This window comes from Corvus hawaiiensis, chromosome 8 (assembly GCF_020740725.1).
Source record: "Corvus hawaiiensis isolate bCorHaw1 chromosome 8, bCorHaw1.pri.cur, whole genome shotgun sequence".
Lineage (NCBI taxonomy): Eukaryota > Metazoa > Chordata > Aves > Passeriformes > Corvidae > Corvus > Corvus hawaiiensis.
This window is the reverse complement of record NC_063220.1, coordinates 25,633,001-25,653,632: the sequence shown is the minus strand read 5'-3', so window position 1 is coordinate 25,653,632 and position 20,632 is coordinate 25,633,001. Positions and strand designations below refer to the sequence as shown.

Genomic DNA, 20,632 nt, shown 5'->3' with positions numbered 1-20,632 from the left:
AGAAAGTACTAAAGAAACATAAAATAAAATCTGCAAGTATTGTCACGCAGTCTTTCAGATAGTCTAGGAACCTCGAGTACCAGTCAGTGCGTGGTACATTTTTGGGAGTTCTAGCCTGGAACCCAAATGGTCCAGGTTACCCCAGAGGTTTCCTGCATGAACTTGATCAGGTTCAGATCTCTGAAGATACATATACATACAGATTACATTCATTTTGAGCCCTAAGGAACTGATATAGATAATTTGTTAAACTCTCTTTTGAGAAAGGGAGTTCTCTCACAGTCATGCTGGGTTGTAGTTCACTTTTTTACAGTTCTTTTGGTTGATAGAGATTTTAGAAAGACATTTGCCTGAATGCTTTCACTCTGCTTTAGCCACAAGAGACATTTATCTTCCCTCCTTGGTGTTTTACTGCTCCTGAGCATTCTGTAGGTTTTATACTTACTTTTTTTTGCATGTGGTTTCTAACTCCATCAGCTTACAACTCTTCTATGCACCTGTTTCCCTTCTTCATAACTGGGCCTTCAGTTAAACCAGAAAACAACAAGTTAAACCAGTTAAAACAGATCCCTGCAAGACAATATCATGTATTTGGATTTCCCCAACTTGTTCCTCCACAGGTTCTTTTACCCACCAGCATATTAGACTTGAAGATAACAAGCATTTGATAGTAACAGCATTATCCTCAGTCTGTGTTACACTCCTGAGAAAATTTTACTGCTTAAAATCCATTGCTCAGAGGCAGGCTTAGCTAAACTGACTTCTGCAGTCCAGCTCCATTTCCCCTGTGCATTTGTGTTGCAATAGGAGACTGCAGTGTTTAATGTCTGCACTACCACCAGTCTGGAATAAAGGTAATACAGCCTATGGCTTGACTTGCTGTATGCTGAGGAAGGCAACACTACAGCCATTTCATAACTGGGTCAGAACTTGTGATGGACTGTAAAAACTATGTTATCAAAGGCTATCTGCCTTAGACCTGGGTAGGTCTTTAGCATTAAGAGATTTTTGTAAATAATTTTCTTGTGTGTATCTTGCATTTTCCCCCAAACCACCATGCTGTGAGCTTTAATCTGTGAGGCTGTCAATCTGAGCATCTTCCATTGTTACTAAAGGCATTCAAATTAAATGAATTGGTGTGTTGAGCATGCATTTGTATGTAAACCATTACCCTTCACTTGCAGCAGAATATAGCCTTGAAATAAACATCTTCATCAAGGAGTAACAGATGGAAGTGCTTTAGTTGCCATTTTGTATTAACAGAAACTTCTCATTAAACTCTTGAAGCATTACAATTGGACAGATCTGTGTCAGGCCAGCTGACTTTGGTGGGCTGACACTTTGCCACACACACTCACAGAAGTCACTAGTTCACCCCTTTACAGATCAGATCTTCTACCATTTGTCTAGATTTTCTGCTTTGGGTTGTATCTTGTGTAAAATTGAATTCTGAACCCCAATCAACATTTAATTCTAAGTAACAGAGTTAGCCAACAGGAAAAGGAACTCACAGATACAGACTGAGCTGGCCCTGGCACGCACACACTTCACCTACACCTGCAGAGTTTAAGCTCCCAGTATGGAGAAATAGATAAATATCTGCTAGTATTTTTAAGTACTGCTGAATGCAATTCAGTTGGTTGACTGGGAACTCCATCTGAATGGATTCTGGATGAGTCATTTATCCCTATGTGTCAGCTGTGGCAATTTGTAATACCATTCTGAACTGTTTGCTTCATTATTGTAAATGACGTTCCAGTCCCACAAAGTTTCCGAGTGGAACTTAATATGATGTAAACACAAGTAACTACCTACCTACTTTTTTTTTTTTTTTTTTTTTTTCTTCTTCTCCAGGAAGTAGAGAGCAAAGCAACTCAGGTATTCAGCAGTATCAAAAATTTTTCAAGCTATTAAGAGAAGCCATTATTGTAGGGTTAACCAAAAGGTTTTATTAAACAGTGATTTAATGATGATGATTAAACAGTTACTAAACAATGACAACAAGGGGGTCAAACACTCTACACTACTTATCACACTTCTAATAATTAAGCTAGCTTGTGTACAGTATACTTTAGATTTAACATAAAATGTCATTTACCTTGCTGTAGATACCAGATGCCCAGATGGTAAGGGATCTCTTGACCTTGAGGAGTGGCCTCAGGAGGCACTCCTGCTCCAGGGGAGATCACCACCATGCAGCCACTGCAAGGCTGGAGTGCTCAACAGGCTCTGGGTCTGCAGATATTTGTAGTGTAAAGTGGTTGGCTTGTAGTAAAACTCCTCTCTAGTGGCAGCCATAGAAGTTTTAGATTTGTCTGGTCTCAGTTCAGGCTGGTCCTGTTAACTCCCAGTAAGACCCAAATTGTTTGGGTCCCTGAGAAGACATAGATTAGCATAATTTCTCAAGGTTTGCAAAGCAGGGCTGGTTTCAGCCAAGTCTATTTGTTGGTGGTGCTGATTCTGGCTTTGACACCTTTTAGCTCCTCCCATCAGGTCATGCATCCACAGCTTTTCACATTTACTCTCCTGTTTACTAGAACTGAACCCTCTCCTGTATCTTCTGTTCTGCTCTCCTCACCTTTAAATCTTATGTCAGAATACACCATATTGAACTATTCTTCTTTTCCATCACCTGCTATATGCCCATGTTTCATATTTGTGTGGTAATTCTGTGGAGAAAGGAGTGCCTATAGCTTATACATATATTAAGTATGTCAAAAAGAACGTGGAGCTGAAAATATGACTACTCAGTAAACATCAAGATCTGGGTAATTTTAGCTCACTATAGGCCTAGTATGTGACTTTAGTATGTCCATTCTTCAAATTTGCTTCCCTAACACTGGAAATAAATACCATTAATCTAGCCTCAGTGTAATGATAAAAATCAAGAGAACTACAGAAAGATAAATTTCCTACATGTACAACACTTCTTTGTAATTATTAGTCAAAATTGAAAGGCTGAATAAAAAATTCTCAAGACTACAAAAATCACAGTTCAAACTGTATTTAAAAGTGTTAACTTTTCAGAGGTTCTGATCATTAATGCCTGTGGGGGTCATCTGTGCACAGCAAACTCTGAGGGGCTTTTTCACCTCACTAATGATGCATATCATTAGCTCCTCAAACCATGCCTCCAGCTGCGTCCTGCTGTGGCAAAACAGTTCTTTGAGACGTAACTCTTGGAAAGTAATAAACTAAGTCTCATATAGAGAAGTAGCATAATCTTCCCACGACTCAGCCCTGATTCACCAGGAGCCTTTCCCACATTCAGAGAAAACCATGTCATTCAAGCCATCTTTAGCACAGATGACCTTTTAAGCAAGATTGCTCAAAATATTTCGCAACTATTAAGAAAAGCAAGCACTGAAAGATTGCCTTTCATAGGTGTCCCAGCCCAGCCTTGCAGGTAAGCACCCTAACCACAGGCTAGGGTTCAGATCCTGAGCTGGACAACACAGTATTTAACTGAAACTGAATAAAGTCAGGTTTGTGTTCTTGGTATTGACAGCAATGAGGCAGCATTTGTGTAAAAGAAATTCGGATCAGTAAGCATATTTCCAAGAAGCATTGCCTACTTAGCTGAGACTTTGAATCAGCACATACTTCTTTGCTTGCCTTCCAATTGCAGGGAGCGAGAGTCTCCTGGTGGTATGGGAGTGCACAGCGGTGCAGCCTTGGGTGGCCTCGTGGTACAGGTCTCCCCAGCACCCAGCAGCCTCCATTCCCTGCAGCTCTGCAAAACACGGGCTCAGCTGCGATGGTCATCCACCCTTGCCAAGGAATCCTCTCTCCTTTTCTTGCCAGCTCAGTCAGTCCTAGGTGATTACAGCTGCCCTCAAATGGTTTTTGGTTTGCTTTTGGTTTTTTTGCTTTGTATGCCTTATCCTTATTTTGAACCCTGCAAACCTCCTTTGATTGAAGTTTTAAGGGAGGAAGCCTCATTGCATCCTGAACTAGACTTTCATTTTCATATTTAGAAGCAATAAAAAAAAAAGAAATTTTTGTTTTCTACAAAGCAGCTGCCATCAGCAAAGCCTATTATCTGAGGAGGCTTGAAGCACAAAGGAATGACAGCTCAGTGCTAACATTTAAGATTCAGAACTTCAGACTATTTTAATACATTCCATGATGAGTCAGACCCCTCTCCTAGAAATATAGAAAGGCATTTTTTCTTTTTTTAAATAGCTGTGCTACTTCACCTCAGAAATATTTAACATCCATAAAGATGAGCCACTGACATTCCTGCTTCCTTCAATTTTCATTTGCTTATACAGCAAGGAACACAAAAATGTGTTAAAAGAAAAGATTTAACAATGATGCTCAGATGTAAATAGACCAGAATTATGCAAGTGTCTGAGTTTACAGTTCAGCTGCAGATTGTAACTAGTTAGTTTTGTTTGTTTGTTTAATCACAACATCATTAACAAATTGCTGAGATTTCACAAAATTCAACTATAGCAGGAAGATACATGCACACAGTAATTCTTATTTATCTCACGATTACCCACAGATTTGCCAACAGAGGGAGTCCTCTTCCTGTCTACCAAAGCTTTATCGAAGTGACAGTGTCCCTGCTGTGCAGCTATCATCACACTAACAGCAAGGATGAAAAAGGTTTGCAAAATAGAGTCACCTCAGGGTATTTAGCAAATCAAAACAAGGGGTAATATCAGACATCCAATCACTAGAAGTGCACTGGAGGATTCAAGTGGCCATTTGTGTTATTACAGCAATTATATCTATGGGCAGAGCTATGAAATATCTATGAGAGTAATTACTCTTAAATGCATTGAGAAGAATTATGCCAGATAAACATATAGTTCCCCTATGTCTGCAAATCAGTGTTTAACCATAAAACTCCTTTGAGTTCTTTCCTGTTGGTGTACTCATAGCTTGTCAAACAGCAACTATTTAGGCTGTGGTTTGGACAAAACAAAATAATGTTTAAAAAAAGAAAAAAAACCAACTTTCTTCTACAAGAAGTAATTTCCTTAAAGTATCATGTAATTTTAATCCCAACCTCTGGGTTTTTTCAGTTTGATATATCCCAGTGAGTCTTTTAGAAAAATAAAAATACAAAACCAGTATTACCTGCGTCTGTTCCATCCCCTCTCCTCCTTTTACTGGGACCCGTATTTACACTGAGATTCCAGCAGCAGTCCTAAGCTCAACCAATTATCTTCTGAAATGAGTTCAGGGTAGGTAGACCAGTACCAAGAAAACTCAGAACTGCAACAAAATTGAGCCTAATTATTGATGGCAGTAAGAGTGAGATTTTTTTCCTCTTCATTTTCAAATGAGCAAAGTTCTTTCTTTTCTACTTCTTGTTAACACTGCAAACAGATCAGCTTTGCAAGTTTTGGACGTCTGGCCATTTTAGATAAACATTCCAACCTTTTAAGTGTTTACAGACTAAACTGTAGAGCTAAATGTTTATGTTGCACTGAATAACTTCAGCTTTGTATTTAACAGAAAGACTGCTAAAGTAATATTGTTTCAATCAGTAGGTGAAGACACATGCTACTGAAATAACCAAAATTTTAAAGGAAAGTATTAATACTAGTCTGTCCATAAATGTTTAATACATCTCTATGTATTAGGCTTTATAGATGGAATATATAAAACTGCCACAATTTTTACAGGGTTTCTAATTTTAAACGTATTCCCAGACACTTTGAAAAGAATTATTATAGCTTTTAGCTTCTATGAAAACTAGAATATAGCTTTTTGGGTTTCAAATAGTATGTTCCTCCCCTAATTCTAGTTTAATATGAAATAAATCCTTGGCTATGTATTTCAAGGAACATGGCCTCCGATATTGCTAGGAACTGGGCTTGGATCCTATTATTGTACTTGTGCAGAGCAAGAGTTTACCATAACGCATGCAAAACTACATAGAGCAGAGAACTGGTCTGGTCCAGAAATTCTCTTTTCTGGACCAAAATACCTGTTCTCAATCAAACGTCTTCTCAGTTTTAAATAACAATGTAGCTTTCACCTGCTAAGATTAATTTGAATCATGTCTCTCTCTCCTTTGTATTTACATTTTTCTTACTCTTTAGGGACAGCAACAATATCTAATAGCATGTAAATCTGAAAGTATGTCATTCACTCCAAAATACCACTTTGCTTGCAAAATGAAAACAAGCTGGGGTCCAATATTGCTTCTAAGAAGGAGAAAAACAGCATGAAGAGAGTTGCACAGTGGCATCAGCTTGCAGGCTGTGTTATTCATTGCTCAGCTTCTCATGTAGAAACTTTCCACGTTAAAGAAATACAATGCAGATGAGGATATTTCTTAACTTCTGTGGTTAACTTGTATGTTTCCATTTCACTGTGAGTTTCAGCTGGATGTGTTTTCCGCAAGGTCAGAAGAGTTTGCTCAGAGATCAGCTCCTCTGGGGATCGTACTGATGCCCTTTCCTGGTGTTAAAATCAAGAGTCAAACACGGTTAGAAGGGGAAAAGGGATTTTACCTTGGTATTTATTTTAAGGATCCTTAGGTGCACACATCCAGGTTGAATGCACCGAAATGCACCCTGCCAAAATGCCCCCCCCGAAAGATCTGGTATAAAATTATTGGTCTTACTAATTAGCATATCTATCAAAGATTCCCCAATGAGAGGCTTGAATGAGCCCCCCTCCCCAGGGAACCGTCCCCTGGATGGTTCTATCTTAGTTTGCAAAATGTATTCTGGAGAGAACCTTGGGGTCTGGGGCACACTAACTCTTACCTACGAAGCTTCTAAAATGTTTAGTCTCCTAGCTGAACAAACATGTCTAAGAATGTAGGCAAAAAGCACTAAGAATACAGAAGTTGTAAAAAGGTATAACAGGGGTATAAAAGAAAAGGCAAAAAATCATCATGGCATCAATACCATTACACATTTCCTGTTTTGCACATGACAACACAGTAAGCTTTTTCAAAGACACAGGCTGTATGTATAAGGCTTCTGGGCAGAGTTACTACTGTACTACTACAAGAGCCAGTACAAAGGAAAGAACTCTTGACTCAAACCTTTCCCATCTTTCTACCGAGTCCTTCAGAACCTGAATTCAAGCCCACTGCTCAAACAAGTTGAATTTAAAGAGTGACCACCTCAGGATTTAAACTGGGTTTTCAAATCCCTAAGTGTAAAGTAATCCAATATAGCATTTAAATTTTGTCTTCTGCCCATTACTTAGGCAAGTCAATTTTCACTGTGTCAGAGTAGTTGCATTAGCACTTGTCAAGTTTGGTAACATGAAGTTACCTGAGACTCAGAACAGATGCACCCTTTCTAATAAACCCAGAGGTAATCAGGCAGCAGTTCCTGAACCAGCTGATAAAAACTGGCATCACTATTCCTTTTTCACAAACTGCTTCACCTATGCTTAAAACAGCTCCTTACCCCAAACAATTTTCTGAAAGTTCCAAGTTATTTAGAGGTTGAACCATGTCAAGTGACTTACAGTAACTATGCTGTATTGAAGATACATTTAGTGTTTGACTTACAGTAACTATGCTGTATTGAAGATACATTTAGTGTTCTCAAAGGAACTAACATCTGCAAGAGTTTTCTGATAATATATTGTATTGTAAAAGGATCTTTTAAAAGAGATTGCAACAGTAAAAGCATAGAAATTACATAGGGAGGTGTAAAGGAAATGACTACCAAGAAACATAGTTTTGGGGTTTTCTTATCAGTTCAAGTGGAGATGCAATATCGATATCTCAAAGTCCTGGTGATGATCTATGAAACTGAGGAGAGTGCTATAATTTTAAGATGGTTTATATTAGCCAAATATCACTGAAATTATACCTGAAGGCTCGACACAGATCTCACTTTTTCCAAGACTGCTGGAATCACAGTTCAAACCAGAACACTGCATCCCTCATGCACGTTTCTATTGCTGTCTGGCCACAGAGCATCTTTGGAGCATCTCAAATATAAGAAAAAAATTGTCTGAAATGGTCAGGTTTGTCCTGACATGATCTTGAAATAATGCCATTCTCCATACAGGAAACAAGCATAAAGGAAGACTTTTGACTAATCAATAGAACCTGATAGTCCTCAAAATTGGGACTGTTATTCATAATTCACAAAACTTGCCTGTGAGAAAACGCTTGCAGTATGTGGGACAGAACAGCAGGAGGGGATCAAGGCAGCCTTCGTTTTTGGGAGCTTCAGCCAGCAGGGAATCCCAGGCATACCAGGACTGGGATAGAGGCTGCTGTGCCCTCCCCTCCCTTTCTCCCTCCCTCCCATGGTGATTTCTGCATTATCACCCCAAAGGAAGCTCTGCCCAGGAGGAGCCTAGCTTGCCTGCTCCTGCAGTCGAGAAAGAAAAGCATTGACAAAGATGAGCCCGACACAGTGCATTGTACTGCAAGATATTGGTATCTAAACTTAACATTTGGGAAAACAATTCAAAGGAAGAATTAAAAAAAATACATAGAAACATCATCATTCCTTTCTGGTATTTCCAAGGATCCTGGCAACATAGTATTTCATCAGTAAGCCAGTAGCCTGTTCTAGCTTCAGAGATGGGCCATCTCACTTCTCACACAATGAAAAAAGGTATAGAGAACAATCCGATGCTTGCTTGGACCCCTCAGTGAGCTCTGTGCAGGCAGATCCATAAACAGTGTGCAGGGGCTGCTTGTAAGAAATTCGGTACAGGACTGGAGCTGAATTCTGTGTTCTGTCAGCTGTTGGTAGCGTGCAAGACCCCAGCTAGTGAGCTCAGATCAAGCCTCAACAGGCACATGCTCACCTCTAAAAATAGTACAGTCTGGCAATAGATTGTAAAAAGGCAAAGATACACATGCTATTAAACCTAATTACCATTGCAGCCCATGTCATGGCCTGCCATTGCACACAGTGCATAGCAAAGGAAGGGCTTGATCCAGGACTCCAACAGCTCAGCATGGTGACTTTCCACCCCTGGAGTACCTTGAAAAAGTATATCAAAGGAGAGATTTCTATCTATTTTCCTATAATGAAATATTTTTGAAGGAGTGAGATTATAGATGATAGAAATGGGGAAGACATACCATTGATTCACCTAGCTGTATTCCATGCCTAAACAAATCTGATCTCAACTCTGCATTTATGCATGCCCCAGCCAAACTACTCTGTATGTGAAAAAATATTCCACTGCCTTCATCTTTGCAGTCCCATAGTGTTCACCATCAACAGAGTAGAGGAGTTTCCCTTTCCTGACTACAACCTGATAATCTCTATTATGCCACTTTTTAATTACTCACTTCACTCACCAATGTTTGAGTTCACCAAGTATTTGCTGGCATTTACCTTGAATTCTCTGCAGGGGGACTTTGGTTCTTTGAGGGTTTGAAAAAAACTACAGTCCCTATTCATGTCTCTGCTAATGTACTATATGATGTGCTAGCTCTGCATATATTTTCTAGTCTGTCCGTATTTTCCAAATATAATAACTGGGTACTGAATATCAGTTCAATGGCCAGTTTTGATCACTACCTTCTGCACCTACAACCCCAGCCTTGCATCATATGTATTTCCTTGCCAGAACATTGAATAAACTTGTGTATGTTATGACATTATTGCTACCCTCCTGTATTTTTTAGTTTCTAGCTATTCTTCCATAAAATAATGACAGCATTTAAGCTGCATGATCTATGGCAAAGCAATTTTGTTTATTTCTTATTCAAGGATCCTATTTTGACTGTTATGTCTCAGCCCATTCTAAGATTTACAGTTCCTCTATATCTGGTATTATCTGAATATTTTACTAATATGCTGCTCTTATTTTCTTTTACAATAGGCTCATGATGTACTTTCAATTAATGTATTTAAATCAGTAGTTCATCCATGTACATGAGAGTAAAAAAAAAAATAAGCATTTGTTCCGTGTTATCTCCCACTATACCTTGCATTTGCAATCTATTGCTTCTAACCCTGAGTTTAACTCCAATTTTATTATACTCTAGGCTTCTAAAATTTGTTTGAAGCTCATCAGTTGAAACTCTACAGTCCTAGTAGTGGAAGTTTAAGAAACAGTTTACTTACCAGCTGTGTCAAATTAGATTCTCACTTCTATGATCAGAAAAAAAAAAGAAATAAGCAACTTAATTTTTAAAATCCTTTTTCTAGGATTTGGGGAAAGGTGTGGGGAAAACTTTAGTAGTGCAACCACTTTACTAGATACAAGTTATTAACAGGAATGAATTACCTTCTTATAGATATATTAGGAGTAAGACATGATATATTTTTAAAATAATCTAGTATTCATATTAGCTACTAGTATCTAAGAGACTGACATGAGCAAATCACATGAAACCTAAGTTGAATTACATGGGTAAGAGAACTTCCCTCAGAATATTCCATTAAACAATGCTTGATGTGTTTGAAGAAAGTTTACACTCAAAAGCCACTTGGATTTCTAGTCAGGAAAGGCCCAATGAAGTAGAGGAGCTCTCCTCTCAAGATAACCCTTTGTCTGATACACGTGTTGCACCCTTGGAAAGTGAATATGCAGAGGGATAGGAATAGAGTGGCAGAGAATGCCTGCTCAGAAAAGAGAAAATAGCAGCTGCTACTATTACTGCAATGCACTTGTGCTTGCAGGCAGCCTAAAAGTTGCAAGGGACTAGGAAGCACTACTAACTTAAGAAAAATAAAAATAAAACCTCTAAATCAGTGCCTAATTTTGTGTGTTTAATTTTAAGTTCTGCTGAATGATCAGCTGAACACAATGAAACAAGGACAGGCTAAAGGGAAGCCACAGAAGATTTAGATGGGATTATGAGCAAGGTTCTAACTCCACTCCCAAAGTCAAGTGAACTCTTACTAATCCTGTCCTTAGTTAATTATCATTTAAACTGACACAACTACTGATCCTATTACTGCTTAAGTACAAAAGCCACTATTATATGTGTAATAATTCCACAAGCACTGAGATTTCCATTCAACAGGCCATCTAATATCTGTAGTTCTAGACTAGGGCACAGCACTTCTGGCAGGAAAAAAAAAAAAAAATTTCAGTCCCCAGTGTAATTGCACTAAACTGATAATTCACTGCTTAACGTGGTGTGTAATGAAAGATCGAGGGTAAGGTGAAAGAGATGACTTTCACCTCTGCTACAGTTTGATAGCAGGAAGATTCCTTTAGAACCTACAGGTTTATGTAGGTTGTTGGTTAAAAGGAAACATTGTGTGGATTTCTATGAGGCTTCTGTGAGAGGCAACAAAAGTTGTCCTTTCTGAGAAATGTACCCAGAATGAGAATATCTCCTGCTGGACAGCTTGGACAAAGAGCTGGGACTGCCAAAAGCTGTGGAAAGCTGCCAAAGGACAAGGAAGAAAATAAAGCAACAGAAAAGTGCTAACATTTTATCAGCAAAATCTTTAGGGTAGGGAAAGGCAAGCTTACGAGTACCAACAGTCACCGTATGTGAACACCCTGAAACAGGAAAGAGCAGAAATTCCAGCTGTGGAGCACAGTAAAAGATTTTGCACAGGAAATGGGGAGATCACGCTATCATCAACATTCAAAACGTTGATTTTCAGAGAGGGCCCAGATAGACAATAAAACAAACGGTTACAGTCCTAGAACTCCTTTTAATGCTATGAATAGTAAAAAATGAAACATCTAACCTGCAAGAACCCTTATGGATCACCGTCTGCAAACTGCAGGAAATAGTTGCACACTTCATTCGCTAAAGTGGGATGCAGGCACATCAGTCTACAGACATTTTCAGGTAACGTTTTGCTGACATTCAGCAACATCTGAGCTTTGTTCAATCATTTCCTGGATTAGAATAAAATTTGTATCAACTGTTGCATAAAAATGATAAGGCTAAGCAATTGAACCTCCTATGGAGGACTACTATGGTCTTGCAGCCACTCAGTTGTCACAATTATGACTTCAAAAGTAAACCCAACTTTTTCCCTCCATATCCAAGATAAATAGAAAACCTCAGAAAACCTCCACCAGCACATTTCCAGAAAATACCACCAATGACATAGTACTGGTGAAGCAAGAGACTGTTTAAGTTCTGTCCTCAAATAAACTGCGATTTTTCTTCACTCCAGCAAGCATTCTCCCGTGTGCTTTTACATGAGTTTGGGAAGGAATTTCAAAGGAATATCTTCAGGGCTTTTTCTGTTCTCATATAATCAGGCCTGACTTTAACAAGAAGTTACACCTGACTGTGGAAACTGAGCTGCTGCATTACTGCCACAGAGAGATTAGATATTACTAAAATTAAGAACGTGGAGCCACATGTCATGCTTTGCAGCATAGTTACTTCTCTCATTACAATCTTTAGCATAGACTTCTTCAGTAGTATGCAATTCAGTGTAGTTCCACAGAGTATGTGTCTATGCATTTGTATATGCATATGCATTCTGTGTTCTAAACAAATGTGGCTGTTACCATATATACCTGCTATATGAGTTATTATTTTAGCATTAGCTGCACATGACTAATGGAATCCTGCTTTATTGTTTGGAAGGTGCATATAAAATAATAAGAAAAAGTGGCACTGATTTATTTGCATGATTAGTGACAGCAGTCCTGTGTAAGGATTTCTTGATTACCACAAACTGTAAAGTTCAATAAAAAGCATTCAGTAGCTGGCACTGAACTCTACGTGGCAGTAATGTACCAGCTCAGTCTGTACAGCCAAAGCTTAAAATAGGTAGGGATTACATGACCCAGGCGTAAATTAGGAAGATATTAGGACTTGACCCTGTGAAGCATGAGAAAAAGAAACAATCTGTGAAACAAATTTAAAGAATTCATTATTTACTTCAATTTAAGGAAGGGCATGTCACCCTCTCTCCTGTGCAACTAGCAAAAATTCCCCTGCATCTTTCTGAGAACATATTCGTGGTTGCTACAGTCTTAAAAATCTACTTATATTTTTGTGGTCATCCTGTCTGGCTTTGTAGGATCTTTTGGAAGAGAGCTCTACAATTTTCTACCCTAAGATATCTGATAGCTACACTAAAAATAGCCCCATGGCAATTCCTCTGTTGAAGATACACCTACTGGTATGTGTCGTGCTTATCATAGTTTAGAATCCTCTTGGACTCTCAAACTACTGCTGATGCCCCAGGGGTTGTAACAGAATGAGTCTCAGTGTGCTCTTTAAACAATCATTAATAACTTATGCCCATAATAAACCACATGAGAGTGTATCTATTTTCTGCACATCAAGTATATCAAACTCAGTGTTCTCTGACCACATGAGGGGAGGAGGGGCAAATCAGTGAGGAGAGGGTATGAAGAACATCTTAGCATTGTTTGCACAGCTGTGGTGTCGTGTTTTACCGTTGCATTACATTTTCCAGTATTCCTGTCCCAACCAGTTAAATACTCCACAAATATCAAACAATTTACCTCTGATAATTCATTAAGAGCCAGTAGTTACAAGAGCTAGGCAAAGCCCTGTTTCTATGGATATCCACTCAGCTTAGAGAAATGTGAACTAGTCTCTCACTAGGGTTCTTCCTGAAAACCACCTATCAAGGCTGCTAGGATGTACAGTAGTAACCCAGGTACCTCACGGAGAGACCTCCACAGCTTCCCTATGGCAGTTAGCAGCAGCAAATGCTGTTGCAGCAGGAAGGCTTCCTGACACATTTTGCTTTGTAGTCTCTTCATCTACATAAAATAATTACATTCTGTGTGTAAAAGGTATCAAAGATTATAACGAAAGAATTAAAAGTCTTGAAAAAGTGCAGCTTTAAAACTTATCCAAAGTTCTGCTTTAAGGAAGCTATACAGCATCTAGGTACAATTCTGACTAAAACATCGCTTCTATCAAATTCTGAAGAGTGTAGGCTTATATTTCTGCACTGCTCTATGAGCCAGCACTTTCTACTTCATTGCTTGAAAAGACATTCCTGCTTTTTTTCAACTTATAAAATGGAATTTCTGGAACAAGTAAACGGAATTAAAAAAAAATAGAATAAAAATAAATCAGTCTTCAGTATTCTATATTCAAACATTCCAATTAGTCACAGATATCTGCAGACTTGCTTTCATGTTTTTTAGCAGCATAATTATTGCATAGATGAAGTTTCCAAATGGAAACCTACAGAACAACAGTCAGGTTTGGAAAAGTGTAGCCCATTTTCTTCTTTCAAACAGAAGTTTGTAAAAATGTGTTATTGAAGAAACAGGGAAACTGAGGCCACCTCAAAATATGAGCAAGAACCAAGCTAATGATACTGCTCATGAGTTAAATTGCCATGAAAAGTAATATGCACCAAAGGCAAAGAGAGGAATGGAGCAGGTAGGGTGAGGGGGAAGCATCTTGAAAAGTGAGAATATGTTTGATAGGATCTTCCCCTAAGGGGTAGAATATCACTCCTCTACCCTGGGAGCCTTTCGTTACTGCTTTCCTACTGCTGGCTTCAACCTCAAGTCCTGCTACCCATGTATGTACAGTCCTGGTCAATTTATACTCTAAGAGTTGCCTCGATTCAGCTTTTATAAACATGACAATGTTATAAACGAAGCAATGTCTAAAGTTAACAACTGCACGTACTGCAGTACGTCATTCACCTTCCTAGAGTTCCAGTCACTTCTTGCAGGTGTGGAACTTAACACATATTATTATTACCTGGCTTTAAACTGGTAACATGGAGAAGGTCTGTCCTCAGCTTTGAGAGTAGAGGTACAGGGAAACAGGAAAGAGAAGGAAGTAATTATGGAAGTCATTAAAGGATTCCGATTCTAGAGACTTGAACTTCAAGTTCTGTTTTGAATCTTTTTGAGAAGGCAGATGATAAAAATCCCTTAATTACCTGTAGAAAAAAAACACATTCCTGCAAGTCCAAAAAGGTACACAAAATACGATATCCAAAAGCAAGTAATGCAGTTGCAATTCATATTAAAAGGAGTTTGGAACCAGCATGATCCTTCCATGTGCTCCAGGCAATCCAATTTCTTGGATATACAAACAAAAGCAGATGTGTTGATTTTTAGTGGGAAAGTGATTTATCTCTATATATGGTATCAGTACTAGAATACTGTGTACAGATGACATCCACATTTTAATAAGACCAGATGTAGTTTGGAGAGCAGGATAGCAGGAAGGAAACACTTCAAAAATTAAAATAAAAAATATCTAGAATTAATTTTTTATTTGGTAATAAAGGGCCTCAAATAATTTAATCTAACAAAATGAAAAGGCAATATGATTATGGAACAAAAGAGCCTCCAGAGAAATAAAGCACCATGTAATTAAAAAAACCCCAAACCTATTTGCCTGTAGTGTTGCATGGTGTCAGCAGAAAAAAAAATTAAAACCCACCCAAAAATCTGATAACTAGCAACTGAGGACAATTTTAATTTGGAGAGTGATTAAGCACTGGAACTGATGCCCTTTCTGTTGCAGGGGTGTTTTTCAGATCAAGAAGATGATGAAGAAGATATTTTTAGCCGAAGATACTAGAAAGATTATACATTTCTTGGCAAAATTTACTATCTTGCTTAATAGGGGTGTTCAGAACAAACATTTCCACAGTCTTTTCCAGCTTTCAGTTCTGTGAAGCGTTAGACCTTCTTCAATATATTTTGAGGTGAAGGCTCTTAAGTGGTGTTCTACACAAACTCCTGCTATCCACTAAGGTATCTAGTAACATCAACTGTATTTTTAACAAGGTTGCTACTTCACAGCAGTAGAAGAGAAGAAATATGAGCACACACAACAAAGCTGTTAAACCCAGTGCTAAAATGCAAGCTCAAGGGAACCGAGCCATGTTCCAGCCATGTCTGTAGGGCTTAGTAGTCAACTAATTAGTTAAGTCTTTTTGTAGACAGCTGGCAGTGATATAACAGGGATTTTTCTTCCTCTTCCATTCCAAGAAAAATTGAGTACATTGAATGGGAATAAATCACCCATTGATAAGATACACCAGAAAACACTCGTGAGGAAACTCACTACTGAACCCTTGATCAGCAGGTTTTCTGTGCCTGCACAAAGCTATGTACTACTGCAGACACTGAGCAAAATAAAAGAAAAAATTAAGAATATGTATTTGAGATTGGAACTAGGCAGAATTCTATCATGAAACCTCCTTACAGGTTTAAAAGCTCTTCTCCAAGAAACTGAAGAGAGAAGTAAGAGGCAAGAAAGATATATTGCTGAAGACCACCTCCCAAACACCTACATTTAACTACCAAAATACATACATTTGTGTTTTCTGGGTACAATACATAGCATTTCCCTTTTTCTTTTACTCACCATATTTTTCTAGTTACTATTTCTGACCTCTATTCTTCTGTTTGTTGGCTGGAGGATTGGTTTTTATTTGTTTTTGGTTTTTTTTCCCAAGGAGAACTTTTGACTTTTGTGTGCTCTTCACCATAGATTTTGTTTTTCAAACACCATGAAATTACTCAGCAACATCTGTCAAGCCAAGGAATTAAACTGAAACTATTTAAAAGAGCATATAATTTTTGCCTCCTATTCCTCTGCAGTACAATCAATATTACAGTGAGGAGAACCTATTAGCCTGCTTTTCATATCACAATTTTCCCAAATCATGATCCCAGTAGGAAATAATCTGCTGCAGCTACTGCAGATGAAAAGAATCCCCACAGCTAAGTTGGCTCTTTTTTTTAAAAAAAAAGAAGTATTTGCAATCCATATGGCAGAGCTAGAGCTCGCTGACAACAACTCTGACTTGAAGGGGAATACCACAAAGCTGCCCTATTTCACCCCAAACCTGTCCAGTTGGATTGTCACCAGTGTACCCAATAATGCACAACAGCATTTGCCTTTTAGGCACAGTAAACATAAAGTTGATTTAAAACAGGAATGTTCCCAGTGACACGTTTTATGCTCAGTCTTCCCAAATATCTAACCTTATTTGAACTCTGTGTCCAGCCTCAAAGTAGGGAGGAAACTTTAAACTATAAAGGCACTTAATAACTTTACTCTTCCACATAAAGTAGAGTGCAAGAGAAAGAAATAACTGCAAGTTCAAGGTAAGATAGAGAGTGGTGAACCGTGTATATCCTATCAACTCCAAACTGCATGATATGATCACTTCTGTCATTAGAAACTCCCCCCCCAGGAGTACAGTAATGGACACAGTGGATGGAGCTATGTAGATGTGACCACTCTCTCCAGGCAGGCCTGGTGCTGAGCTTGGCAAAAGAGAACAGAGGATAAAATGTCTCTAGAAAAATGTCCACAAAATCTAACCAAAAAAAAAAAAAAGGATAAAGGAAGTGAACAGAAAAAAGTGAAAGAAGTGGTTTTTCTAATGCCACAGAGTAGTTCAGTGGCTGAACAAGTAGTAGGAATACAGTTTTTCCCAAGTCCCCTCTATTGCCCCAACCACAAGATGTGCTGCTGCATACCAGTGATTATTCTATGAGATCAAGACTTTACTGTGTATTGATTCACTATTTAGAAGCTGAAAACAGACAAACAGTTCAGAAGTGTAGTAAGAAATCAATGGATCACTGTTAATTTCCTTCCCAGTATCCATTGTTTGCTATGAGATGCTTCCACACAGCATTTATGGGAGCCCTCTAACCAACAATGCAACCCTTCTTAATCCAAGCAGTAACATACTTTTCAAAGTTTCATTTCCAAGAAGATACTTCAGCAGCTAAAAGGTTTAAGATTTCTTAGTTTGTCAAGCTCTTTAAGGGAGCTGGGGGTGAAGAAAAGATTGGTAGGTTCAGCAATGAAAATAAATTCCCCAAGGAAGAGAAGTTTCGGCACTGAATAGTAAGCGGAAAAATGGTCAAAACATCAGTTGTGAAAACTCAGACTGCTAAAAGTGTTCCTACAAGATCTTGTATTTATTTACAGACAGTAACACATCTGTAGTTATAAAAATCTTCTGAAATAGGTCAAGGTAGCCTTTTTCCTGCAGATTAGTTATCCAAGGCACAAAGAAGATAGCAGTAACATTCCCAAAGTCTGACTTGCTGCAAAACTAATAAAGCCAGGTCACATATTTTCTGGTCTTAATATGAAACTCATTCAAAACAGCAGGCTTTACTAACACAAAATGCTTTAAACACCCTGCAGAGGAGCAAAGGGTTTGTGAGGTTTTTTTTAATTGCAGCCATTTAGAAACACTGGCAATCGTTTATCAGAGGCCCATTGTAGTAGTACTGACCAAAATTCAGTTCTCAACATGTAACTACTGATTTATATTCGCCCTGGTTTTGCTTACGACCATAAGTAATTTGTATTTCTACAGCAAAGTAAAAAGTAAGAGAAATTTCTTCTTTCTTTGATAAAGGACACATCAGCAAGTCATAACAGGTAATTACAAGAAGGTTACACTGCATCAAGAAACATTTTACAGTGTGTGCTTAATAGGTGTATAGAATAAGATGCAGCCAAACTAATTAAATGTAGAAATTTGTTGACTATCATCTACTATAGCTAAGGTTAAGAACAGGATTTTAAGAAAAGTGGTCAGAACTCCAAAAGACAAGTGCCCATGCACTCATCTGGTTCAGTCATACTGTAGGCTGTAGAGATGCCGTGTGACAAACACTGTTAGAATTACATGATTTTCTCTTTAGACTGGAAAAGTGTGGTCCTACAGAGTAAGACTAAGGTTTGTGGTTTACTGATTGGAAAGATCTGCTGTGTCACTGTCTATATAAGCTGCATTGTGGCCAACCCTTGGCCAAAGGATAAATATACATGTTTTCCTATTCTGCCAAGACAGAGCCTCCACTGACATGTACACTTGAAAGGCTAAACTGAACTAACACCCTTCATCTCAACAGCTATGCAATTTAGCAACATCTCAGATCTATAGCTAAAATTTCAGACTTTTGTGTAGTACTGAGGAGCTTTAACCAGTGATTATTTCCAAGACAGTAGAGCAAGGCCTGCAAAGAGAAAAAATTTAGCTCATGCACAGTCACATGAATAATGAATTCCCTTATTTATCCCTAGAGATTCCCAGGTTAACAGTCAATGCATAGCGGTTTCGAACAAATTCTGCAAGACAATCTAGCTTAAACTAAATCTCAAAAATATAAGAGGCGTCAGATGTTGGACAAGATAGTCAAAGAAGAAAAACCATATGAAAGAAATTTGTCCTTGGCAGGATATATTTTTCTCTTAAAAATTAGAAACTTTTTTTTCGAGTCATATTTGTACATCATTTTCCCACAGATTCTGACATCATCAGAAGTTACTGAAAAGATGAAAAAGAACCACAGCCCTTTACACTGATACCACATCTTCTTTTGGGTGAAAGCTGAAAAGGAATAGCTGTGTTATCTGCTGACAGATCATCAAAAGCCTTCCAGGAAATGAACTTACTGTCCATGTAGAGCGAGCAACAGAATCACTGGGTCTTGTTTAACCAGTGGTTAAAATAGTCAACTGGGAAGCACCACTCCAATAGCCACTTTTAAAGCCTGAAAACAAATCAATTGATAATTATAATAAAAAAGAAATTGATAATTATAATTACTGCTGCTGGAAAAAGTCTGAGCAACTATCACTTTATTCTTAAGCCAGATACAGCCTAAAGTAGGAGTCAGTAAATTCAGATATTTCAAAATATAGTTCTTCAAAGCAGAAGGTTCTCTGTAAGATTTTAAAGAAAGCAAGTAACAGTTTAAAAAACCACAAAACTCTGCTAACAATACACGTTAAAAATTTAGTAGCTACTTTAAAATTTTAATTTGTAACTTTTTTCATGAAGCATCATGTGATAAATGGTGGAATCCTATACATTTCATTTTGCTAAATGTAGAATAACTAAAGCTGGCTTTTATCAAGTGATGATTGAATATTTACCCCACACCAAACTCTTCTTTCCCCATGTTCTGTCTGTTGTAAAAAAAAAAAAAAATAAAGCGAGATAGATGTAGGAAGTCTACTTGGAGAAAGTTTGTCAGAGCCATAGCTTCAGTCAAATCAAAAGACTTAATGTGTACAATACTTAAAAAGTTCTAGCTAACCACAGTCTATAATAAATAATTCCTTTTTAATAATCATAAAAATTTTACTGGGAAACTACTGAAAAGTTATTGAAGACAGCATAGTCCACCATTGAGATAAAAAGCAATAGCTGCTCAGTCAAAGCAGTATGGTTTCTTTAAAGAAAATCTGTTCCCTCCTTCAACAATTTGACTACACTAATACGTTAACAGAATAACCAATAATACAGTTTTATGTGCTTTTTCACAAGGCATTGTGAAGAGCTGTCTCACAAATATTAACAAGGAAAATAAATAGCCATGAGCACACATGTGTGTAACCAGAGACATCCATGTCTCTTCCTACTAGGGAAGGAATTGTATAAAAGTAGTACTGGAATAGCCCAATCTCTATTTATTAATTGTATTATTGATATATTTATTAAGGATTGGAAAGCAGAAGAGAGATAGGAAATGAAGGTGCTCTGAAAAAGTAGGCAAAGGAAGTCATTTCTTAAGAGGAATAGAGGAATAAGGGGAATCAAGAGGAAAAGTACATTCTGTGTTGTCTTATATTGAAATACACTATACATACTTAAAATTTCATTATGCAAAAAGACAGAGCCTAGTACTATTAAATAAATGATTTTAAAATATGGTTTTTCAAGAAAAATGTTAATGGGCATCAAGTGTAAAGTCAAGACAAAGTAACTATGCTTTATATGCCAGTAAGAACTCT

The 20,632-nt window shown here is 37.9% G+C and overlaps 1 long non-coding RNA gene across 1 annotated transcript; it reads right to left on the bottom strand.

The window, feature by feature from the left end:
• Window positions 1-1,919: 1,919 nt before the first annotated feature.
• LOC125329429 lies at window positions 1,920-20,080 on the bottom strand. Its single transcript, XR_007205147.1, has 4 exons — window positions 19,289-20,080; window positions 6,126-6,423; window positions 5,092-5,229; window positions 1,920-2,235 (listed from the first exon to the last, which is right to left on the bottom strand). It is a non-coding gene; the product is annotated as an uncharacterized LOC125329429 (long non-coding RNA).
• Window positions 20,081-20,632: the final 552 nt, after the last annotated feature.